This window comes from Neofelis nebulosa, chromosome 18 (genome assembly GCF_028018385.1).
Source record: "Neofelis nebulosa isolate mNeoNeb1 chromosome 18, mNeoNeb1.pri, whole genome shotgun sequence".
Lineage (NCBI taxonomy): Eukaryota > Metazoa > Chordata > Mammalia > Carnivora > Felidae > Neofelis > Neofelis nebulosa.
In genome coordinates, this window is record NC_080799.1 from 45,624,634 (window position 1) to 45,640,359 (window position 15,726).

Consider the following 15,726-nt stretch of genomic DNA (forward strand, 5'->3'; position numbering starts at 1 on the left):
ACACTCCACAAAACAATCTACACATGTAATGAAATCCCTATCACACAAACAAAACATTTGTCACAGAACTGGAACAAATAATCCCAAAATTTGTATGGAATGACAAAGACCCCAAACAGCCAAAATAAATTGAAGACCAAAACTAAAGCTGGAGTCATCACACTTCTAGACTTTAGGTTATATTACAAAGCTGTACTGAACAGAACAGTATGGTACTGGCAACCAACAACAACAACAACAAAAACACGGACGCAGAGATCAATAGAATGGAAACCCAGACATGAACTCACACATATATGGTCAATTAATTCTCAACAAAGCAGGAAAGGATATCCAATGGGAAAAAAAGATACTCTTGGGACACATGTGTGGCTCCAAACGTGTGATTGTGGATTCAGCTCAGATCATGATCTCAGGGCAGTGCAGAGCATGCGTGGGATTCTCTCTCTCCATTTGTCTTTGCCCCTCTTCTGCATATTCTCTCTCTCTCTCTCTCTCTCTCTCTCTCTCTCTCTCTCTCTCTCAAAAATAAATACATGAAGTTAAAAAAAAGTCTCCTCAACATATGGTTTTGGAAAAACTAGACAGCAACCTGCAAAACAAAACAAAAACACAAACGGACCACTTTCTTACAACATACACAAAAATAAGTCCAACATGAATAAAGAACTATGTGTGAAACCTGAAACCATAAAAATCCCAGAGGATACCTAACACAGGCAGTATCTTATTTGACATTGGCTGTACAAACATCTTTGTAGATATATCTCCTGAGGTAAGGGAAACACAAACAAAAATAATGGGACTTCATAAAAATAAAAAGCTTCTGTCACAAAGGAAATAATCAACAAAACTAAAACACCTACAGAATAATATTTGTAAACAACATATGATAAAGGTTTACTGTCCAAAATATATAAAGTTATACAGCACCCAAAAAATGAGAAATCCAATTAAAAATGGGCAGATGACATGAATGGACATTTTCCCAAGGTGACATAAACATAGCCAAGAGACACATGAAAAGATGCTCAGCATTACTCGTCTTCAGGGAAATACAATTCTAAAAGTACAATGAGATAACACGTCACATCTGTGAAAATGACTAAAATCAATGAATGATGAGACAGCAGGTGTTGGCAAGGATGTGGGGAAAGAGGAACCCTCTTGCATTGTGGGAAGGAATGCAAACTGGTGCAGCCACTCTGGAAAACAACATGGAGATTCCAAAAAAAAAAATGGAAATAGAACTATGTTACGATCCAGCAATTTCACTACGAGGTATTTACAGAAAGAATACAAAAATAATGCTTTAAAGGGATACATGCAGCATGATGTTTACAGCAGCGTTTTCTACAACAGCCAAATTACAGAAACTGACCAAGAATCCATCAACTGATGAATAAGCTGAGATGTAGTGTATGGAATGTAATATTATTTAGCCGTAAAAACAGGAAATCTTGTCATTGGCCACGAGGTGGATGGAGCGAGAGAACGTTATACTGGGTGAAATAAGCCTGTCAGAGAAAGACAAATACCAGCTGATTTCACTAACACGTGGAAATGAAACAAAACAAAGGGGTGGGGGGAAGGAGACAGTGACAAACAGACTCTTAACTAGGAAACAAACTGAGGGCTTCCACAGTGAGGTGAGGGAATGGGTGAAACAGCTGCTGGGGATTAAGAAGTGCACCTGGGATGAGCACCAGGTGACATGTGGAAGTGTTGCTCTATATTGTACACCTGAAACTAATATTACACTGTATGTTTACTAAGTGCAATTTAAAGTAAAATATAACATAAGGTTAAGACACCAACCTACCAGGTTTTCTGTAGTTTTCAATTGCTTCACTAGGTTGGAAAAATAACCATAATTTTTTTAAAAAAGCATGTATGATGTGGGGGATAGTTTGTGCCCTTACCTTGGTCTCTGGTTCCAGCAGGACTCGGAAAGTGAGTCCCAGCTCATTCTTCTAGAAGGTCCTGAGATGAACATTTCGTGTATTCAAGTCTTAATGGAATGCAGCTCCAGTTCTAATGAATTTCTGTCAGGGTTTCTTACCGGAAACAAGTCTGAACCCAGAACAAACCATCGACTGCATCTATGAGGTGATGTCGTGGGACCCCGCAATCCACTAGTCCTTTTGTAAAATACGTCTCGTTCAAATACTGTCCAGGCAGTGGAGGAATGAAACACGGGAACAACCCAGGAAATGCAAGGGCCTGTGCTGCTTAGCAACCAGCTTGCCCAGGGATGCCACCCAGCGCCCCCTCCTCAGCACTCAGTACAAGGCAGCTTCTCTCTGGCGACTCAGGAGATGCCAAGTTGCTGCAAACCTCCCAAGGTCTCCCCTGGGGCTTATGGCAGAACCTGCTGGAAACACAGCTCTGATCTGTGTCCTGAGACAGCGGTAGAGGCCCTGTGTCCTCTGGGAGCAACAGCAGCCCTTCCTGATCTGAAGTGCCCTGGGTCAGAAAAGCCGATGGTGCGCCCTCTGCTGGCCATCACTGCCTAGGCAGAGGAACCCGCCCCTCTGGGTCTGTGGTCCTTGAGCTCTCTCTGCTGGCTACCATGGGAATTCCTGCAATGTTGAAGGCCCTGGTCGCTCAGCTGAGGGACTGAAGGTGCTCTGGGCAACTCCGCCTGCTCTCCACAATGGGAAGGGTCTTAGTGACAGGGTCTGGGACACAAAGATATCTTTTCCTTCTCCTTTTTTTGAGTGAAGAATGAAACAGAATTTATTAACATAATGACATCATTTGTAATGTTTTAAGCAATGTCCACAGAAAAAGAAACCGCCAATTTACACATGCTGAGCAAGTAATTGTGTTTACCACCAGAGTGTTTAGGTTAGATAAAGAATTGACACCTTTGAGAGAGAGATAACTGCTTCCAGCTATGGAATGAATGAGGTCTAGGGATACAAGAGACAGCCAATGGAAGAGAGTCAATCCTGTAATAATATTGTTGCATGCTTTCACAGGATAGCTACACTTGTGCTTAAGTACAACATAATTTATAGGCATATGGAATGACTACAATGTATGCCTAAAACTAATACAACAAATGTGTGAAGAATATTTCAGTGAAAAGTCGACATCCTTTATGCTATCTTTAATTAATTTATTTTTTTTTGCCAATAAACTATCATTCCTGGGGTGCTTGGGTGGCTTAGTCAGTTAAGCGTCCGACTTCCCCTCAGGTCATGATCTTGCAGTCCATGAGATTGAGCCCTGTGTCAGGTTCTGTCCTGACAGCTCAGAGCCTGGAGCTTGCCCCAGATTCGGTGTCTCCTGCTCTCTCCCCCCTCCCTCCCTCAGGCTCTCTCCAAAAAAGAAAAACAGAAACATTTTAAATTAAAAAAAATTATTCCTAATTTAGGACCTGTGAAATTCCATTTATACTAGGTTCTCTAACATCACCATCTTGATGTTGAGAGCTTATCTGAATAGTCACTCATAATATCTTTGATGACACATATGTGGCAGGGTCAGAATGCAACTTATAGGGAGCTACGCATCTGTTATGAATTTACTGTATTTATCCTTGGCTAATATTTCCAATGAAATGTGCTTTAGGGATACAGATGTATGAAATAATGTCCATCTGTCATATAGGTCAAATTCCTATAGGACCATTCATTATGCCTTCAATTACTAATTGCCATCTCTTCAGAATTAAAGCTGGGACAAGAAAATGTCTTTGAATTTGATGTAAGAGAAGACTATGGTGTTTTAAAGGGTTCACTTACCATCTGGCATCCTCAGTTTGGCAGTGGACAGGAGGATAGAAACCCACGATCTTGATGCACACCGCTAGTTCCAGGGGGAGAATATGGACCTTCTTGTCAAATACTTTTTATCACTATCAGCAGTTCAACTCTGCCAGGTCCAGACTGCCGGACCTGGGGGCAACACAATGCCTGATGCCTGGGTTCAGAACATGAGGAAGGCCAGCTGGTAGGGAGCAGCGGGGAAATCCAACAGGGCCTGGGGCAGTGAGGGAGATGGGTCCAGGTCCCCTCCCCACAGGGCGGCTCTAGTATTTACCTGCCAAAGAGCAGCACACTCTCCCTCAAGACATCCCTCTCCATGACAGAACATTAGGCTGTGCCCCCACAATTCCAGGAGAAATGAGGGATACCCATCTTTTCAAATGCAATAGGCTCTGCAAAGCTTGGCCCCAGAGATGTTGGAGTCTGGAGTCACGGAACGCTGATGCCCATGATACCAGCCATTTCTGCCCCAGCACTCAGAGACACTTCACACATCCCCTCTCCCCTGGCCCACCCCACCCCGTCCACATTCCTGGACCAGGTCTCTACTTTCTCCTTGTACTTCCTCTTTGTCTCTGTTTCTCTCTAACCACATCTCTCTGTTTCTTCCTTTCACTCTCCAGGACTTGCCCAGTTCCCCTATCACTTATTCAGTGTCTCTCTCCCTGCCTGCCTCTTTCTCCACCTCTCCCCAGGCTTCAGGACATCTGCTCTGTGCATGCAGCCCTGTCCAGGAGCACAGGGCCCTCCTGTCTCTCCCTCTCTCATGTCTTGTTTTGTCCCAGGCCCTGATCACAATGGAGGAGAATCCCCTGTACAGCAGCTGCTCATGTTGACATTTGCTAGAGCAATGCTGGCAGCATGTGGACAGCTAGACATTTACCCTTGGTGGCCCCGCCATGACCCAAAAGCTGCTGGAAGGCTGGCTGCTTCCCTAAGCTGGGAGGAAAAAGGGGCTCACAGGGTTCAGTGTCCCTGGGGCAAAGTGGATTGGCTTGGCCTGTGTAGAAGGAGCCATATGCTTACACCCAACTCTCCTGGGTGGTGTCCAAGGAACCTATCTCAGACCATGGAGCTCTGCCCTACCCATCCCTCAGTAAGGCAACACAGAAGCTTTGTGGGACATCATGTGACTCACCACAAAAGCTGCACCATTTGCCCCCTTGGAGGCCACCTAGATTGGTGCTATTGGGGGAAGCTGGTAAGGTGCACAAGGGCACAAGAGCTGAGTTAATGCAGGGCCTCCTTACTGGTCTCCTGAATCCATTCCTCAGCATCAGAAGAGACCCTTTCCTGGAGACAGATACCTGCCCTCCTCATCAGCACAAACCCCATCAACTAGCACGCACGCCGTGTGCTCATGAGTATCTATCTACAGATATAACAACCACCACCAGGTCTCCCTAAAGGATGTATCCAACTCCTCAGATGGAACTATAGGTCCCTTCCAGGCATTACAACCCCAAAGAATGATCTGTCTTCTTCCACTAATCCTGTACATACTATGTGTTGGCTAACTGCATATACAGGAACCACAAAGTGTACGCTTGATGGGGAATGAGTGTTGATTTTCCTGGAAGCAGATGCTGACACAGAAACACAACTGTGATAAGTGTATTAGGGGAAATTAGGAAGAACAAAGTGGAGTGGACAGGGTGGTCAGGGAAAGCATTCAGACCAAGGGACAGATTAGACACCATCTCTAAATATATAATAACCATAGCTGGTTTGTAATGGTTCAGTGTCCTCTTCAAATTTCAAACGGATTGTCCTCTATGTCAAAGTAATTTTGACTTATTGCAAAGGGATCTTCTGTTCTTCTCTATGCATTTTGTCTTCTATAATACATCTGTGGCCTTGGATGAGCACATATTTGTGTGGCTGCATTTGTGTGTCTACCTCAGATCTTAGATGTAGATGCCTGAATATACACATTCTCATATTTATCTTTTCCTTCTTTGTAAAGTACGACCTGAATTTTAATAGAAAAAACACAGGGGTCTTTGTTGTATCTTTTGACACAGGAATTGCCAGTCTCCCAACCTCAGGCATTATACCCTTAATTTCATGAAACTGAATGAACATCTGTTGATGATCTGTGTGCAGATACATTCATTTCCACTCTGAGAAGAGTGAATGCCCACTCATCACATACATTTTACAAATTCCTTATGTGCTTAACCACCTCCTCATCGCACTGACCTCAGAGACCAACATTGTTCCTGCTTCTCAGATTACAATGCTGAGGCTCTGAGTTGGCCTCACTGAGAGCTGGCATTAGGGCTGAGACAGCAGGATCACAGGCAGTGCCTCTAGAAATTGTGAGGGAAGTTTCAGAGATGTACACCTTCATGCAGGGTCATGACAGTAGGTTCAGGGGTGTGGTGACAAGATTCCAGCAGGGGCATTTCCTGGTCAACCCTGACTTCCCTGCTAAGAGTCTGATTCAGGCTGAAGGCCAAGGAAGCCACACAGCTAATCTACAACCTTTAATCACATTTAGTCTCACAGACTTAGGCACACAAACTTAGGCAGACAAGCATCCCATAAGAAGCAAGGTAAAATACAAATCTCCAGGGCATTCTTTCACAAGGATCCAGAACCTTCAGGAGAACCTCCAAGAGAAACAACAGTCTTTATTTAGATAATGAACTAGGTGCACTTTGGTCACAATGACATTTCAGAGATGATACCTGCATGAACTATCCTTGAACCCATACAGCAGCTCTGTGTGGATGTCACCTTGCGCTCACTCTCCCTGCCCAGGTTGTGGGCCCTGCCAGAAATGGCCTCCAACTCCATCTCACTGAGTCCAACAACCTCCCCTCTGTACCATCTCAGCTCTCCCTTCTCATGCACAGTCTCCAATTCATTCCCATGAGATTCATGTCTCCGTCTCTTGTACTTAAGGACCCATTACTGGAGCTGCCATTATTGTAGACCAGAAGCTCCATGTAATTTAACGCATGGGACTCTCTCCCCATTAGGACAGTTGAAGCCCCTGATGGTAAGGGTTTGCCTCATCTCTCACAGAGCCAGGGACATGGACTGTGTACAAGGCACATCTGCAGAACTGATATGCCTGCTTTTCTATTAAAAGACTCTTTCCTTCTCCACAAAGGCTATATGCAGCCAGCTCAGTAATGGAAATGACACAGCCCAACATATGTATGTCCTGAGAAACTTGAGGAATCTTAACAGTGTCCTCTTCCAGCAGCACCCTTGCATCACAAAGCGTGTGAGGCCATCTCTACGTCTTCTCAAAGACTCAACAACATAGAAGCTGAACATGCTGAACATGTCAACTCATAGAGCTCAGTTCATCTCACAAATAGTCGAGGTGGAGGTGGTGGGTCCTGTACCTGAGAACATCAAGGAGCTGGAGGTAGCCCATAGAACCCATGAACAGTGATAAAGGGTATCTGTGGGGGATGGACCTGGGAAAGAAGGAGATCCTCTTGCATCCATAGGGACCTACAGAAGTGACAGGTGTGTTGGTATGACAGACAGAAGCAGAACGCCCACAAGAGCTGAAACACAATGAAGTAGGTGTCAGCACCTGGCCTCTTGTTCATTCATGGGTCATAGTAGAACAGAGCATCAGTGTCAGAAAACTCCACCCTTCCATGAGGTCCCACCTATAGCCTGAAAGTACCAGATGCCACAAGGAACAACTACTGTTGCCACACGTCACCGCCAATGTTTACAAATGCAGAAAGGCAAGGAGTCCTATTCTAGAAGATTGATGGCAGTAATGCCAGTATAATAAAGGAACGTATTCCAGAGAGGCAGGCATCTATGTCCAGGACCCCTCTGGTGTCCTTTTCCACCAGATATGAAGACTTTTTATTAGCACATTGAGAACAGACAGAACATGAGGAATGAAAGAAATGACCAGAACCACACAGAGATCCAGGGCCACCCCAAGGTCAAACCTCTACCTGCCATCCCATACCTGTCCTCACTCTGCTTCCCTCCCTGACAAAGACATCTTCTGTGAAGGCCACAGAGACCTCTGAGGAGATGGGGGTTCCTGGAGTCCAGAATTGGGTTCTGGATATGTGTTTGCTGAGGGAAACACATTACCTGTGCATATTCATTGGTCTCAAGTATGTTTATCTTAATTCACAGGTAATTCAGCTTTTATTTTATTTTATTTATTTATTTATTTATTTATTTTTTATTTTTGGGACAGAGAGAGACAGAGCATGAACGGGGGAGGGGCAGAGAGAGAGGGAGACACAGAATCGGAAACAGGCTCCAGGCTCCGAGCCATCAGCCCAGAGCCCGACGCGGGGCTCGAACTCACAGACCGCGAGATCGTGACCTGGCTGAAGTCGGACGCTTAACCGACTGCGCCACCCAGGCGCCCACAGCTTTTAAATACAATATGAGTTGCAGAGCTATTTTGTGCCATTGTAAAAGAGAGGTAGAAATTCTACATAAAAGAATGAACAGAAACATGTCTCAATTTCAGGTGCAAAACTCCCATAAGGTATCATGAGACAAAGTACCAATTACAACTGCTCCCGGGACACAAAAGAACCTACTCATATAAACACAACTGAAGAACTCTGTGAGGAATTGGCCCTGCAGGTAATCACTGATTCTCTCCCTTCACGACTGCAGTTCCACGTACATTTTTTATTACACGTGCCACTTCTGAAAATTCAGAGTATTTCCACCTAGGGGACAACTGGAGAAATTCTCTATCATACATTTACCAACACAGAAGGACTAGTAATGAATTCTGAAATTTTTCTAAGAACCCTCAGCACTGCACAAACACACAATATAATGTTGGAAAGAATTTTTATCTATTCCAGTCATGAGGCTCATAGCAGACATTCTGAACAAATTCATGGCCTACAGTGAAATAGGAAAAAATGAAAATAATCAGGATAATCCCGTGTAAAGAAGGTGCTGAAGGAATCAGATGCTCCAGAAGACTTGAGGGTGCAGTGAAGTGTCATCCTCCTCAAGTTATTTCCACAAACACTAAGTGAGAGCCACGTGGTCCTCAGCCTCCATGCACTTGTGGTATCCAGAGGCACTAGCTAACATGATGATGTTACATTGGAGAAGCCTGGAGGCTTGTGAGGATGTAAATCAAACAGTAGAGACAACAGTAGACAAAAAACAAAACAAAACAAACAAACAAACAAACAAACCAGACAAGGCCAGATAAAAGTTTCCAGAAAGCATTGCAACTGAAACTGGCAACAGAATTTACCTTGTCTTTTTCTGCATCCTTGGTAGAGACACAACTGATATTTCCCATTGGAGCTGCATCACATCTTAGGTTTCATAAAGGATGGAGGTGGATGGAGGTGGATGGAGGTTGATTCTGACTTGCATAGACTGTGTGGAAGAAAAACAAACCATCCTGAACATGTTTCATTATATTCAACTCATTCACACTCTCGGGTCCCTTACCAGGGACAGAGTGTTTTTCATGTGCCTCGGGTGACCCTTGAGGACAAGAGGGAGATCTGATCCTGTCTCTTGAGGAAGGTTTACAGGGCCCTGGTTCAGGTGTTTTTATAGCTAATCAAGCAGCTGTGTACAGCTCAGGTCTCAACTCGCTAGAAAATATGTTAGGGGTGTGTTTCATCCCTCAGAGAGCCCAGCACATGATCTCTGTACAAGCTACATCCTAGGGAGTGCTATGTCTGTCAGCACATATAAGGCGTCTTTCCTTCTCTATCAGAAACACGTGTTGCCCAGCTCACTATGTGGAAATGACTGCCCATTTCATGCATGTCCTGAGAAACTTGAAGAACATTACAACATCCTCACTCAGGCTGACCTGAAAGCCCTGTGGTGCCCTCACTGCATCTTCTTCAACACATAACAAGTAAAAGACAAAACGTGTTTTAGAAGTCAACTCATACTGGTCATATCATCTTTCCACATGGTGGAGGAGGAAGGTGAGGTCCCAGAGGACCCCAGTTTGGAGAAGATGGGGGTGGTCCAAAGCCCATGGGTTGTGATTAAAGTCAGCCCATGGGGTATGACATGGAGGGCACTTCTGGGAAAGGAGGAAATATCCTGGAAACCACATGGATGGACCTGAAGGACAGAAATTAAACTTTTGAGATTTGGTAGGGTAAAAGGTGAAAAATCCAACCCCAGCACCAACACTAACATACCTGAACCCCAATGAAGCCGGAATGGTACCTGTCTCCTTCCCCTCCACCTGGTTTCAACAGGGCAGCATCAGTGCCACTAAAATCCATGGTTCCCATTGGGTCCCACCTAGAACTTCTAGGAGTTGGAGGAGACAAAGCAGTGCCTTGCTGGCAGCATGGTACTAGCTGTGTCTGCAAATGTGGGGAAGGAAGTGGGTAGTCTTAAAGGATCAGAGGGATAATTCCAGACTACTAAAGAAAGTCTGTTCCACACACACAGTCTTCTATGTCCAGGACTACTCTCCACCCAGCCCTTCACCACCTCAACAGCTCCGTCTTGGCATAGTAAGAGCTGAAACGATGGGGAAGAATTTTGTTTCCGTACTATTCATTTACATCTTTAATCCATTTCAAGTTAATTCTTGGAGTGGTATAACATAAGGTGCTAAGCTTTATTCTTATACACGTGTATATCAAATTTTCCCAGCCCCAGTTATTCAAGAGACTACCCTTGTCCACTGTGTATTCTTGACTCCATTGTCAAATACTAGTTGACTGTGCATGCAAGGGTTTAGTTTGGGCTCTCAATTTCTGTTCCATTGTCTTGTGTGTGTGCTTATGCCAGTGACATAACTGATTTCTTTGTGTTAGAATGCAGCTTGAAATCGAGAAGTGTGATGCCTCCTGTTTTGTTCTTTCTTGGCATTGGCTACTTGGTTTTTTTTTTTTGTTTGTGGTTCCAAATACATTTGAAGATATGTGTTTCTAATTGCATAAAAATTGCATCGGAGTCTTGATAAAGATTGCCCTGAATCTCTAGATGGCTTTGGGTAATATGGACATTGTATATATATTAATTCCTGCAAAAGATGGACGTGGGATGGCTTTTCACTGACTTGTGTGTTCTCCTGTTTCTTTCATACAAATTGAATTTCTTCCATTTCAGTATGCGGGTGTTATAGTTTTCTGTAGAGAGATCTTTCACTTCCTTGGCTAAATTTATTCCTATACAGTTTATTGTTTTTGATGCTATTGTAAATGGATTGTTTTCTTTTCTTCTTAGATAATTTGGTTACTGTATAGGAAAGCTACAGAATTTGATATGGTGACTTTCTAGTTTGGAACTATAATGCATTTCTTGATTAGATATTAACAAGTTATTTTACACTGAATTATTTCATTCTTTTACCTTATTAAAAATCATGTTATTTGGGAATAGCTGATACAGTATGTTACATTAGTTTCAGATGAACAACATAGTGATTGGACAAGTGTATACATTCTGATAAGCTAACACAGGTGTAGCTACAATCTGTCACCATGCATCACTATTCTAGTACCATTCTCAATGTTCCCTATGCTATATCCTCTATCTGTAATTTATTATTCCATAACCAGAAGCCTGCATCAACCAATCCCCTACACATACCTAGGGCATCCTTGTCTTGTTCCTTATCTTAGAGGACAATCTTTCACAATTTCACTATAGAGTATGATGTTAGATATGGGCTTCACATACATGGCCTTTCTTATGTTGAGATATGTTCCCTCTACAGGGAATTTTTAAAGAGTATTTTAGCACAAATGGATACCAAATTTTCTCAGAACTTTTTTTTTGTGTCTATTGACATCGTCACAGGGGTTTTCTTTTTAATTTTGAAAATGTATGGGGCGCCTGGGTGGCTCACTTGGTTGAGCGTCCGACTTTGATTCACATCATGATCTCACTGTCTATGGGTTCGATTCCCGCATCAGGCTCTGTGCTGACAGCTCAGAGCCTGGAGCCTGCTTCGGATTCTGTGTCTCACTCTCTCTCTGCCCCGCCCCTGATCATTCTCTCTCTCTCTCTCTCTCTCTGTCAAAAATAAATAAACATTAAGAAAAATTTAAAAAAATGTATTTATTTTGTTTAGTTTAAATTTATTTATGTATTTCTTTAGTATTTATTTTTTCAAGTTTTTATTTAAATTCCAGTTGGTTAACATACAGTGTAATGTTAGTTTCAGGTATACAATGTAGTCATCCATCACTTACATACAACACCCAGTGTTCCTCACTTCTAGCGCCCTCCTTAGCCCATGACCCACTTAACCCATCCCCCTGCCCACCTCCCTTCTAGTAATCCTGCGTTTGCTATTTATAGTTAAGATTCTGGTTTCTGGTTGATTTTTCTTTCATTCAAGGATGTGAGGAGTCACATTTATTGATTTGTATTTCTGAAACATACTTCCTTTACAGGGAAAAAACCCCTACATCACCGTCAATGATCCTTTTTATGTGATGCTGAATTTGGTTTGCCTGTATATCACTGGTATTATTCATCTATATTAATCATGGGAATACTGGCCTATAGTTTTCTGTTCAGGTAGTATCATTTTCTGGCTTCCTACCAGGGTAATTCCAGTCTCATGAAATGAGTTTATGGTGTTCATTCCTTTTGAATCAGTGAGAGGACTGCTGTTATTTCTTCTACAAACGTTTGGTCACATTCACCAGTGAATCTACCTGGTCCTTTTCTTCCCTGAGAGAATTTCAATTACTGTTTCAATTTACTTACTTTGGTTATCTTCTTGTATTGGTGCAGTCTTCTTTAATGGGTTGGTGCAAACCTTCTATTTCTTCCTGATACAATCTTGGTAGGTTGTGTGTTTCTAAGAACCTATCCATTTCTTCTAGTTAGGCGATTTGCTGGCATCTAATTTGGCCATGGTCGCCTCTTTGTCTCCTTTATGTTTCTTTGGTATCAGGTGTAATGTCTTCTCTTTTATTTTTAATTATTTTGAGTTGGGTCATCTCTCTGTCTTAGCATAGTCTATGTATAATCTTGAAAATTTTGTTTCACTCTTCAGAAAACCCACTTTTGGTCTTCTTCATATTTTCTATTGTTTTCATGGTCTCAGTTTCATTGGTTTCCACTCTCATATGAATTACTTCCTCCCTTTTGAGAACATTGGACACTGGTAGATTGTTTTTTTTTCTAGTTCTTTTAAGTTAAAGGTAGATTGTTCATTTGAGTCACAAAGCTATCCTCCACGGGTGCAAAACCAGTGACTCATCAGAGAACCTTCAATAGGTCTCTCCTGCCCTATTTCTCATTCTCCAAACTCTGAGAAATGGAACCAGAAAATTTATTTGAAGACACAATAGATGAAAACTTCCTTAATGCGGGGAATGAAACAGATCCAGAAGCAGGAGGCAAAGAACCCCCAAAATATTCAACAGAAGCAGATCCACATCAAGTCATCTAGTAATTAAAATGCAAAATGCTGTGATAAAGAAAAAAATTTAACAGCAGGAAAACAAAAGATGACAATTACCTACAAGAGAAACCCCATAAGGTTATCACTGGATATTTTTTCAGAAGAAACTTTGAAACTGTAAGTGAGCAGCACGGTATGGTAAAGGTGCTGAATGGATAGCATCTGCAGCCAAAGAGAGTCTATCCACAACACTATCATTCAGATGGAAGGAGAGATCAAGAGGTTCCCAAATAAATACTCAGGGAGTTCACAACCAACAAACCACCCCTGCAAGAAATGTTAAAGCGGACTCTTTAAGTGGAAAAGAAACACCTAAAGTGACAGTATTAAAGTGCGAAATGCAAAGGCAATAAAAATGAGTATATCTGTAAAACATCAGCCAAAGTATTCGTGATATGAAAGGTTTTGAAATATGACACTACATATCTACAACACGGGGAGGAGAGGAGTAAAGAACTGGTTCAAACTTAAACATCTATCAACTATAGACTTCTATATGCACAAGTGGTTAGGTACAAATCTAATAATAACCACAAATCAAACACCACCAATACATATGCAGACTATAAAGACAAGCAATTTCAACTGTGGTACTAAAGAAACCCAGCAAACCATAAAAAAGAGAAAGAGGAGAAAGGATCAGAAAGGTTCAGAAACAACAATCATCAAGTAATAAAAGGACAAGTATATGCCTATCATTACTTTGAAGGAAACAGAATAAATGCTCAAATCAAAGGCACAGGGTGACAGATAGGGCCCCTGGATGGCTCAATCACTTGAGATTTCAACTCTTGATTTTGGATCAGGCTATGATGCCAGGATCATCGGATTGAGCCCCAATTGGGCTCTGCACTCAGCATGGAACTTGCTTAAGATTCATCCTCACTCTCATTCTCTCTTTTTGTCTCTATCTTCCCCCATTCCCCCCACCCCGCCCTCCCATCCCTGAGCTCTCTCTCCTCGTAATAAAAGGCACTGGGTGAGAGAATGAATGAAATATAGGACCTATCTATCCTCTACCTATAAGAGAGTAATTATAGAAGTAAATTATCAAAAGAAAACAGCAGTAGCCATACCTATATCAGACAAATAGATTTAAAAATAAAACACTAACAAGAGAGAAAGAAGGACACTATAATGATAAAAGGTATAAACCAATGAAAGATACAAGTGTAAACATATATGTGCTCAAACTGAGAGCATCCAATACACAAAACACTGAAAACCTAAAGAATTGATACTCATACAATCATAGAAGGGCACTTTAACACCGCAAAGACATCAAGGGAGATATCATTCCATCAGAAAATATACATTTGTATATTTTCTAATAACAGCATACACATGGGTTCCAGAATTGATGAAAAAATTCTCGACATGGAACGTGGAATATTACCATGTCATGTACAAAGCTCGACGGCAGCGGCATGAGAGGATACCTGAAGCCTACTCTAAGGGTGGCAATTACATTTGTCTAGCCTTGGAACACATAGAATAATCCTGACCAGCACACAAACTTGTGACTCCACTCAGCCCTTTGGGAAGACACCTGCTCTGCTCTGGGGTAACTACCTGGAGCATCCAGGGACCTAACCCTAAACCAAATGGTTACCCTAACCAGAATACTCACCCTACACCTAACCCTATATATCATAGTGGCACTACAACAGATGCACATTGGAGCATGTGCCCACATTTCAGCCTTACATGGAATTCAAAACACTGATGTCGCTTTGATCCTGGCGACTTCCCTGGACTGAACCATAAACCTCTCACAACACCACGTGACTGGGGTCCAGAGGTGGTAAAGGATCACTTGGAATGGAACCTGGAACCTTAACATGTCACTTCCCAGGCCCGGCTGCAGCTGCCCAAAAGGATTCCTGAGGCTTACCCTACCATGGGGCCATAGATTTGTGTGAAATTGGAAGCCAGAGAGTGATCTTGACCGACACCCCCCAGTGCCCTCAACTGAGACCTTCGGGGAGACCACTACACTGATGTGGGTTCAGCGCCTGGAACCTCCTGGGACCTAACCCTAATCCTAACCCAACCCCTAATTGGAATCCTCCACCGAAGTCTAAGCCAACATCGAACCCTAACCCTATACTTGAGCCCCACCGTTGCATACGCCCTCACTTCAGACCTCGAGGGAGATCATGAGTCTCGGATCGAGTGGTGCTGGCCACGTCCATGGACCGAACACTAATCCTAGCTAAACATGGAGACCCAATACCCCAGTCTGACAACACCACTTGCCAGGGGTCCAGAAGCGATGCAGGCTCACTCGGCATGGAACCTGAAACCTCAACATGTCGTTTCCCAACCTGGCTACAGCTGCCTGAGAGGATTCCTGAGGCCTCCCAGAACAGGGGACCAGAGAGGTTGTGGTCTTGGAAGCCAAAGATGATCCTGAACGGCACCCTCCCATGTGCCCTAAACACAGACCTCCGGGGAGTACACTGCACTGCTGAGGGGTCACCACCACATCCTCCTAGGAACAAACCCTAACCCTATCCCTTCCCGTAACTGGAACACTCCACCAAAACCGAAGCTGAC

The 15,726-nt window shown here is 43.1% G+C and overlaps 1 protein-coding gene and 2 long non-coding RNA genes across 5 annotated transcripts in view; 1 reads left to right on the forward strand and 2 right to left on the reverse strand.

Moving 5' to 3' along the window:
- Positions 1-2,327, reverse strand: part of LOC131500681 (uncharacterized) — a 49,104-nt gene extending 46,777 nt beyond the window's left edge. Inside the window, exon 1 of the long non-coding RNA XR_009256426.1 lies at positions 1,923-2,327. This is a non-coding gene — a long non-coding RNA (uncharacterized LOC131500681). The remainder of the gene's footprint in view (positions 1-1,922) is intronic.
- The window catches only part of IL9R (interleukin 9 receptor), a 218,714-nt gene that overhangs the window by 109,421 nt on the left and 93,567 nt on the right, over positions 1-15,726 (forward strand). The gene's annotated exons all lie outside the window — the stretch shown is intronic.
- Positions 9,010-15,726, reverse strand: part of LOC131500680 (uncharacterized) — a 28,015-nt gene continuing 21,298 nt past the window's right edge. For all 3 annotated transcript variants that reach the window (XR_009256424.1, XR_009256425.1, XR_009256423.1), the window contains one exon: positions 9,010-9,137. This is a non-coding gene — a long non-coding RNA (uncharacterized LOC131500680). The remainder of the gene's footprint in view (positions 9,138-15,726) is intronic.